The 7,871-nt window shown below is 37.9% G+C and overlaps 1 long non-coding RNA gene across 1 annotated transcript in view; it reads right to left on the bottom strand.

The window, feature by feature from the left end:
• Positions 1 to 869: 869 nt before the first annotated feature.
• The window catches only part of LOC146424355 (uncharacterized), a 32,126-nt gene continuing 25,124 nt past the window's right edge, over positions 870 to 7,871 (bottom strand). Inside the window, exon 4 of the long non-coding RNA XR_014846790.1 lies at positions 870 to 1,548. This is a non-coding gene — a long non-coding RNA (uncharacterized LOC146424355). The remainder of the gene's footprint in view (positions 1,549 to 7,871) is intronic.

The raw sequence follows: 7,871 nt of genomic DNA, 5'->3' as shown, positions 1-7,871 counted from the left end.
GGAGGCAGGCAAGAACCAAGGCGGAGAGAAGGAAATGTAGGCGCTTGAGTCCAGAATCTAAGGATTTATTGGCAGATAACGGGAAGGAAAGGCCACACGGGACGTAAAAGTATAAAGATTCGTGGCTCAAGAGCCTCGAGCTTACAGAGGCACTGGCTTAAGAGGGGGGAGAAACGGGGAGGGGTTTACGTCAAGGGACCAATCAAGGAAGGCTGTAGGGGAGATTGGCAAGGATACTGAACAATGAGAATACAGTATGGGAGGATACAATTTTCAAAAAACTAATGGGGGAGCCTGGCTGGGGAAAACAAAGAGGAACTTTGCAGAGGGACAACCAAATAGGGGATAAGGGAGGGGAGATGTGCAGGGCCATTGTCTGGTGCATATTCATGTTGCCAGCCGCAGTGTGTCCTGGGTGAGCTCCAGTACGTCACCCTAACCGCAGCCTCACCTCACATCCAGGACTCTGCTTCGATGGCCACTGCCCCTTGCGGCTGGTAACTCGTGCTCGTTTGAGTAAGTGCCACTGATACAGGAAAAGCGTTTTGTCATTGCTGTTGGGAAGCATTTCTTGGTGATGATAAGCGTTTAATTGGGGAGAAAAAAAAACCAGCTCTTCCAATATAGGATTAGAGAGCATTCTTCCAAATCCAAGAAAAAAAATGTATTTCACTGACATAGCAAGAGTTTGGTAGAGGCATCACACAAACACCACCTAAGTAAACATCAGTAGCCAAAGAAAAGAAAAGCACTGAGGTCTTATTCCACAGAGCTTTGTCAAAATCTGTATGGAATCTTACAGCAGTCCTTGTCATTTTCCCCTGTTTCAATGAAAACAACCAAGCCAGCCCCCACCTCACCCCCCCCCCCCAGCACACATCCAAACTCTGAGAAACGCCATGTCATCTCTGTCACGATTTCTAAATTTTGGCAAAACCTGTTTGGCCTATAGAATTCCAGCTCAATTTTGCATTGCAAACTGTGATCAAAATACAAGTTTTATTGGGCTTTCTAGTCACAGTATTTTCACATTGGCACTGCCTAAGGCATTATGTGCCCAAAGCCTTGTGACTGTGTGACAGGCTATATTTTGGATATGCAGGTCACTGAGGAACAGGGTTGAAAAGGTGCTGGCTGTGTTGTGAAGGGAGGTGTGGAACTGTGGGTGGTCAGGGTGTGAGTTTACAGTTCCTCTAAAAGTGAGAGCAATCACTAATTAAATGCTGCCTTACATATGGATCGAGTTGAAAACTGAGATTAAAGAATTTTTAGCAATTGGCATTGATGCGCAGTGACTTGGCACCAGTGTTTGGTTTAATTTTATAGTCTACACTTGGCTTTAAAAGTAGGTACTGGTAAATGGAAACTAATCCAAAGGGCAGAGAGAAAACATTTTGTGGTAATGACAAAGCTGTGATAGTACAAAGTGACTTCTCTTGTCTTAAATAATGCTTCAAACCATGTTCGAAGGATCTTGCTTGTTTGCTGAAAGATGTTGTCTTGGTACATGTTCCATTCTGAATAAGTATCAGTAAAGTTTCAGTTGACCTGTGAAAACACAAGGTTGTCAGCATGATCAAATATGAAGAAATGTGAATGATTTTTTTAAAATTATTTTATTATAGCCAGGCAATCAACAAAGAGAAATTTCTATAGACAGAATGAGAAGTGAGAAAGCAGACAGCCACAGATGACGATTTCCCAGACAAAAATAGATGAAAGAAACTTTGTTGGACTTTGCTCCTATTACGCATCACCTGCTTACGGATTTGCCAGTTTTCCAGAAGACCTTTATGGATTAGAAAAGAAATACTAAAATATATCCTAGTGGTCAAGGTTGGAAAGATTACAGTGGCTGTTCATATACCCATCTACCTGTTTTGTCTTTCACTCTGGACATTGATTCAGGAACACAGAACCTACTTTAAAAACTTACTGGGACAATCAAGTATATAGTAGTTTTCCCTTCTGTGTGTATTGCTGTTACTGTGGGATAAAGTCTGCAGTTACTGCAGAGATCTTTGGTTCAGTAAATGCTAATCAGCAAATCTGAAATTCAGCTGTATTCATTTTGAATTCAGTCTTTGTTGAATTACTCTGGAAAACATCAACACATGTCCTGTGAAAAAGATTTGCTTTGCTCTGGAAAATCTGTCTATGGTCCAATGGTTAGAAGAAATAAAATATTTGAATTTCTACTGATGTGAAAGGGGTATAGGCTACTTTGCACTCAAAGATAGCTGATATTTTTAAGGTAAAGAGATAATTAGGTGGATTTATGGAACTGGAAAATCAACAGCCAAGGATCTACTCTAGAAATAGAGTTCACTTTCAAATGCATGAATTTGTTCCTGATCACACAGAGAGTGGTTGAATTTCAAAAGTATGGCATTCGAGAGGGGAGAGAAACAACAAGTTATGATCAGAGCATGGCTTCACTGCTCATCACAGTCAGAGGAAGCTCTTAAGATTATTTCATTATTTTGAATTGTTGGATATTTTACAGTTCTAGAAACATCAGTCAAGGTAAGACAGAATCAACCTGGGGAAAGGGAAGTTTGACAGTGGGAAAGGGAAGTTTGACAGTGGGAAATGTGCAGATAATGGGACTGAGACAGGATCTAGCCAAGCTTAGGTCACTGGGAGAACAGTAAAGTACATTGGTGTCAACATATCTGTGGCTTGGAATTGTGTAAGAGGACTGAAACTTAGCAAGGATAAAGAAAAATTTATAGTGAATGCACATTTTCACATCTATTAGAGGTCAAGGTAGAAATGTGAACAGTTCCTTGGCAAGGTGAGATATTTGGAATCTAAAAATTCATTCTATTTTAAGAAACATTTCATCTTCTACCAATAGGGAGGGGACAGTGGGGATTGGCATGATGGCTTTTGCGAGCTGTTCATCTAAAGATGAGATCAGTTTACAGCCTCTGCTTGCCTAAAAATAGTCAGTATCACCCTGGTTGACAAACAGCAAAATTTCTCAAAGCCGGGCAGCAGCAGACAACCCTGCAAAACTCTTGTTTAGAGATCTTGGAAAGCACAAGTGGATTTCTGTCGTTGGAACAGTGTGCAGGTCCTGCCAATGCAAGCTGATAATGGCTGTGGTCTGAGAAGAGAAAATGTGACTCTGACTTCTGGCAAGCCAAATGGAGAAGCCCTTTACAAAAAGAAGCTATTTGATTTGTTTCACTCCGAGAATGGCAACTGATACAAGCTCCTATCTGAAAATGGGAGATAGAAAACCTTAACTGTTTTCATCAAGGTAGCAAAACAGTGTCTATATTGAATGTAGATCTCAAGGGTTTATCTAAATGTCTTCAATTTAAGTCTGATTAAGGATTCTTCTAACACAAGGGCAATTATACTGAAAGCTGAAAATTTGAACCTGTGAATTCAAACAGAAAAGACAGAAAAAGGAAACTTTAAAAAAAACCCATCTTCCTCAGTTTTTCTTTGAATGATGGTTCAGATTGGTAGTTAGAACCAAAAGGAGCTTGGTCTACTCTCTATCAGGTGTTTGAAAGTTTCATCTTGATTGACGTTATAAATTTCTTAATTCAATTATATTCTCATGGAATTAATTTATTTAGAAATATTGTTTGAAGTCATTGGAATTTTGGAAATTAGAACTGGGACCTTGAACATGTCTCCCTGTGATATAAGGGAGCAGTGCATAAGACAGAGGATGTGTTTCGATGTGTTTGTGGCAGACTTTGTAAAAAAGCAGAAGTATTAAAAGCATCCAGTAATCTCATGCAGGAGGATACTCCATGGCAGCAGCCATGCAGACCAGTGTTGAAAGGGAAACTGTAGCCACAGGAGGCTTTTTCTTTTGTTTTTCTGCATTCAAGGAGAGCAAGTAGGTCTTCCGAGTGACTCAGAGAGTTCTGCCCTTAGGTGCACTGAAACATTCCCTGCACAGCCCTTTCTAAGATGCTGATATGGGAATTAATAATTTGGAGCTCAGACTGATCACTGGAACATGATCTCACATCAAAAGATCAAACAGATTAGACACAGCAGTCTCAGAGCCAAAAGGATATCTAAAAAAAAAAAAAAATTAAAAATATATATATATCACAGGGTATAAAGAAAAAAGTCAAAAAGATATATTTTTGAAAGTTGTGATATAACAACTAATGTCAGTGAAAGCGATAAGATCTGTGACAGAAGATAGTCTGTGTGTAAGGATTCTAATAAATTTGTTTACACACTATTTGTTTACCCAGGTGATGCACAGGTGTGGAAGTAAGCACAATGTTCACTTGCGCTCCAAATGTTGATTGTAGTACAGAACCACTGGATCTGTGCTCTCATGAAAGCCTTTTCAAATTTATGTAGTCTTCTTTTAAAATAACAAAGGGAAAAAACACACTTAGAAAACATATACCTTTTAGATTTAGTGACTATAGTGATCCTTTTTCAGTTTGTGGGTTTACGTGTTATTGGGTGCAAGGGAATATTTTTGGTTTGTATTTTGAATTTCAGGAAATAATTTTATTTAGGACAGACTGTCTGGAAAATATAGTATTTTCTCAAATAAACTGTCATGAGACAGCTGTTAATAGTGTTTTACTAAAAAAAATTTAAAATATTTTATTTTTATATAATACCATTGACCTCCTTCACCTTGTGGAAAATTATAAGATCTTTAGATTCATTAGTGCACAAATCAGTTCAAATATTTTTCCCTTAAAGTTTATATTAATTAATCTACCATTTAGAGGTGGAGTTAAGGAATATTGCACCTCCAGTTTAAACTTACATTACCTTTACCTCTGTACTAGAATACAGGCAGCAGCAGTATTCACATTTGATTCCTGTTGCCATGACAATGGCTTTAGTCCCTGTTTTGTGCTTGGACGGGCTTGCTTTCTTTCTCCAAGCCTGATGCTCAGCTTGCTCCAAATTCCTTACATGAAGAAAGATGATAAGATTAAGATAAGATAAGATAAGATAAGATAAGATAAGATAAGATAGATAGATAAGATAAGATAAGATAAGATAAGATAAGATAAGATGATAGATAAAATAAGATAAGGCTTATGGAAGACTAACAACAAACAAGATAAGAAAACAGGTGTGATTGTAAGTATGCCCTCAAATACAATTGAGAGAAAGTTATGAATGCAGGATTTCTTTAAGCATAGGCCTATAGAAGGCCAAGCTTGTCTGACTATACATCTCTGCTTTTGTAAGAAAACTGATTCAGTTCAGAAGAGGGTGTACAAATTTTGATAGTTTCCACCATAATTTCGGATGTGGTGAGGTTTGTGTCTGAAGCCAATGGGCCAAAATAAAATGTCCTTTACATTCCTGAAGCTCTAAAGTCAGTGTCCTGGAGTTGACACTTCAGACAGCTGAGATATTTGCTATTCCAGCTAATTTTCTCCATTGTTCACTATTTAAATAGTTCTGTTCATCTGCACAAGCAATCTTCTGGTCCATCACAATTACATCTAAAAAAGCCATGTCTCGAATTATTCCCATGCTGTTTACTCCAAAGTTGTAAATACAACTGTGAGTTTAGGAGAGAAAGCATCACCATTTCTTCTTCATTGTCCTAAGAGTGTTTTATTTCAGAGTCCTCTACCTTTTATCAAGTAGTGTAACATTTCATGGCAGAAGTCTCTGAGTCTTCTCAATAGTAGTGTTCAGTACATTTAACACCATTACTGTCCTTTCAATAGTGAATAATAGGAATTTTTATTATCAGTTGCCAAACCTTTGTAAGATACTTTCACAAGTTAAACCCTCTATGTAAAAATTTTTCACCTAATTTATGTATAAATCATCCCAGAAATTGTTTGAGGGTTTAAGAGCAATAATCGGTGCTTGCAGCTATCACCACGAGATGCTGATGGATTCAGAGAGAGAATATGTAGTGTAAAAACATTGCCATTAACCTTCTGTTCACTTCCAATAGAAATAGAAGGATCTGGCTTCCAAATCACTTTTCTATTGCTGTATCCGATTGCCTAGATGTAAAAATATAGCTAAAATCTCTAGTTTGCCATAACAAGGCCAGAAAGGCCCTGTGCATTATGATCATAGCCACTTGCATTATTTGCATTATAATGTGTCAGTTCTGGTTCAAAGAAAGTTGAGAGCATTTGGCACATCCATTCAGTGCCCTGCAAAGAGCTCTGTCATTTCCTGTGTTGGAAAATAGTATGTTGGGATGGCTAGTAATACTCTCTCCAAAATGAAATCTGATGTGATCTGTTACAAACTGTGCAATGGGAACGTGCTGCCCCTCAAAGAAATGAGAGGCTGACACTACTGCTCTTTAGCATGAAGGTTTTCTTGGCTTCTCCTAAGTTTAGATGTGCTCTTTCTCACAGATCCCAGTCTTTCAAGATGATGCAGCCTCCACTGCTGTCTTTTCAAGCAGTGTGAAACTCTTGTGCTGACTGTGACAGCTCTGCTGGAGGTTGCGCTGTGGGGTTGGGTCATTATGGAAATGGTCTGTGGAGAATATATCTGCTTCTCCTTACCCTAAAGAGTGTGCACTGTGTGGTTTGGGGTTTCTTGTGGGAAGCTTCAGAGCACTTTCCAGATGGGTCCTTCAGTTTGATATACACATCAGTCAGTAATAAATATAAATTTTAAGTGTTCACCTATTTCAACCAATCCTTTGTGGTTTTACGATTGTCTAGCTGAAAACTGACAAGGCTGTCTGAACTGCTCTTGAAATATATTTGTGGAATTTCATTTCCTCTGGAATTAACAGGGATTTACCTGTGGACACTCTTCACTTTAGGGCTGTAGGAGTAAGTAAAATTCTACAATTCAGTTTAGTTGTCTCATAAACTTAATTCTCACTATTCATTCAGCCTTTCTGAGGGCTTAACAGTAAGTCTAATTCTGCTAATCTCCTTTATGAATGAAAATCCATAATCAATGGAAAGCACACTATGAAACTGATATAAGGTTTTCCAAAGGAATATCTTTTAGCAAGAAACAGCATCTTTCTGGCAAATCATTCTGTTATACATTAGATACAGAATCTATTTTTAGATTCTATGAAGAACTCATTTTTGAGGCTACTAGTAATAATTATGTAATAAACATTCTTATGTAATTATTAATTTATATTAAGATAAGCAAGATAACAAAAATGACACACTTAGAGGTATTTGGTTTTCAGTGAGCCACTAGTGTCAGGAGAAAGGATGTTAGACTTTAAATTTTAAGGCTCCTCCTCTACACACCAATAAAATACCACCTCTGTCCCAGAGTACAAAGCTCTAAAACTCCTGTCAGCCTGTCTGGTACCTGAAACAACTATACAGAACTTGGAAAGAAGATTATGCAGATTCGATTGACTCTTCCCTTTCTCGGAATATCCTGCTTTCCAAAAGAGAGTGACTTTTGGCTGTGCAGAACCAGATGTCTATTGACATCTACTGCAAACCTTGGTATTTTTTTTTTCTTATTGCCTTTGTAAATAATATCTTTTAATCTTAAGGTGTTAGACAGTGGAGCTTTAATTTTTTGCCATTTCAAGTTAGAATATTGCCTGTTGTAGACAACAAACCACATCTGTTCCTTAGCTGGGAAAACACTGGGTTGCTCTAGGCTTGCAGGCTAAAGGGGGTAATATAACAAACATATGTGCATTTGGAAGGCATTCTGGCTCAAATGGCTGGGTCAAAGATCCAAATTTGCAAATTTTTCTACATCTAGATGAATATTCAAAAGAGATGCTTGTCTCATGAATATTTTCCTGAAGTTTCAAAATACATAAAATTTTAAAATGTAAAAAATGTCCCTGCTTCATATTGTCTTGTGGCTGTTGAAAACAATGAAATACCAAAAATTGCATGAACTGGGCTGGAAATAACAGCCAGTTGTATGGCTCT

Source organism: Lichenostomus cassidix, chromosome Z (genome assembly GCF_008360975.1).
Source record: "Lichenostomus cassidix isolate B80296 chromosome Z, HeHo_3.0, whole genome shotgun sequence".
NCBI classification, from domain to species: Eukaryota; Metazoa; Chordata; class Aves; order Passeriformes; family Meliphagidae; genus Lichenostomus; species Lichenostomus cassidix.
Note: the sequence above shows the minus strand (reverse complement) of the source record. Positions and strands in the feature narration are given on the sequence as shown.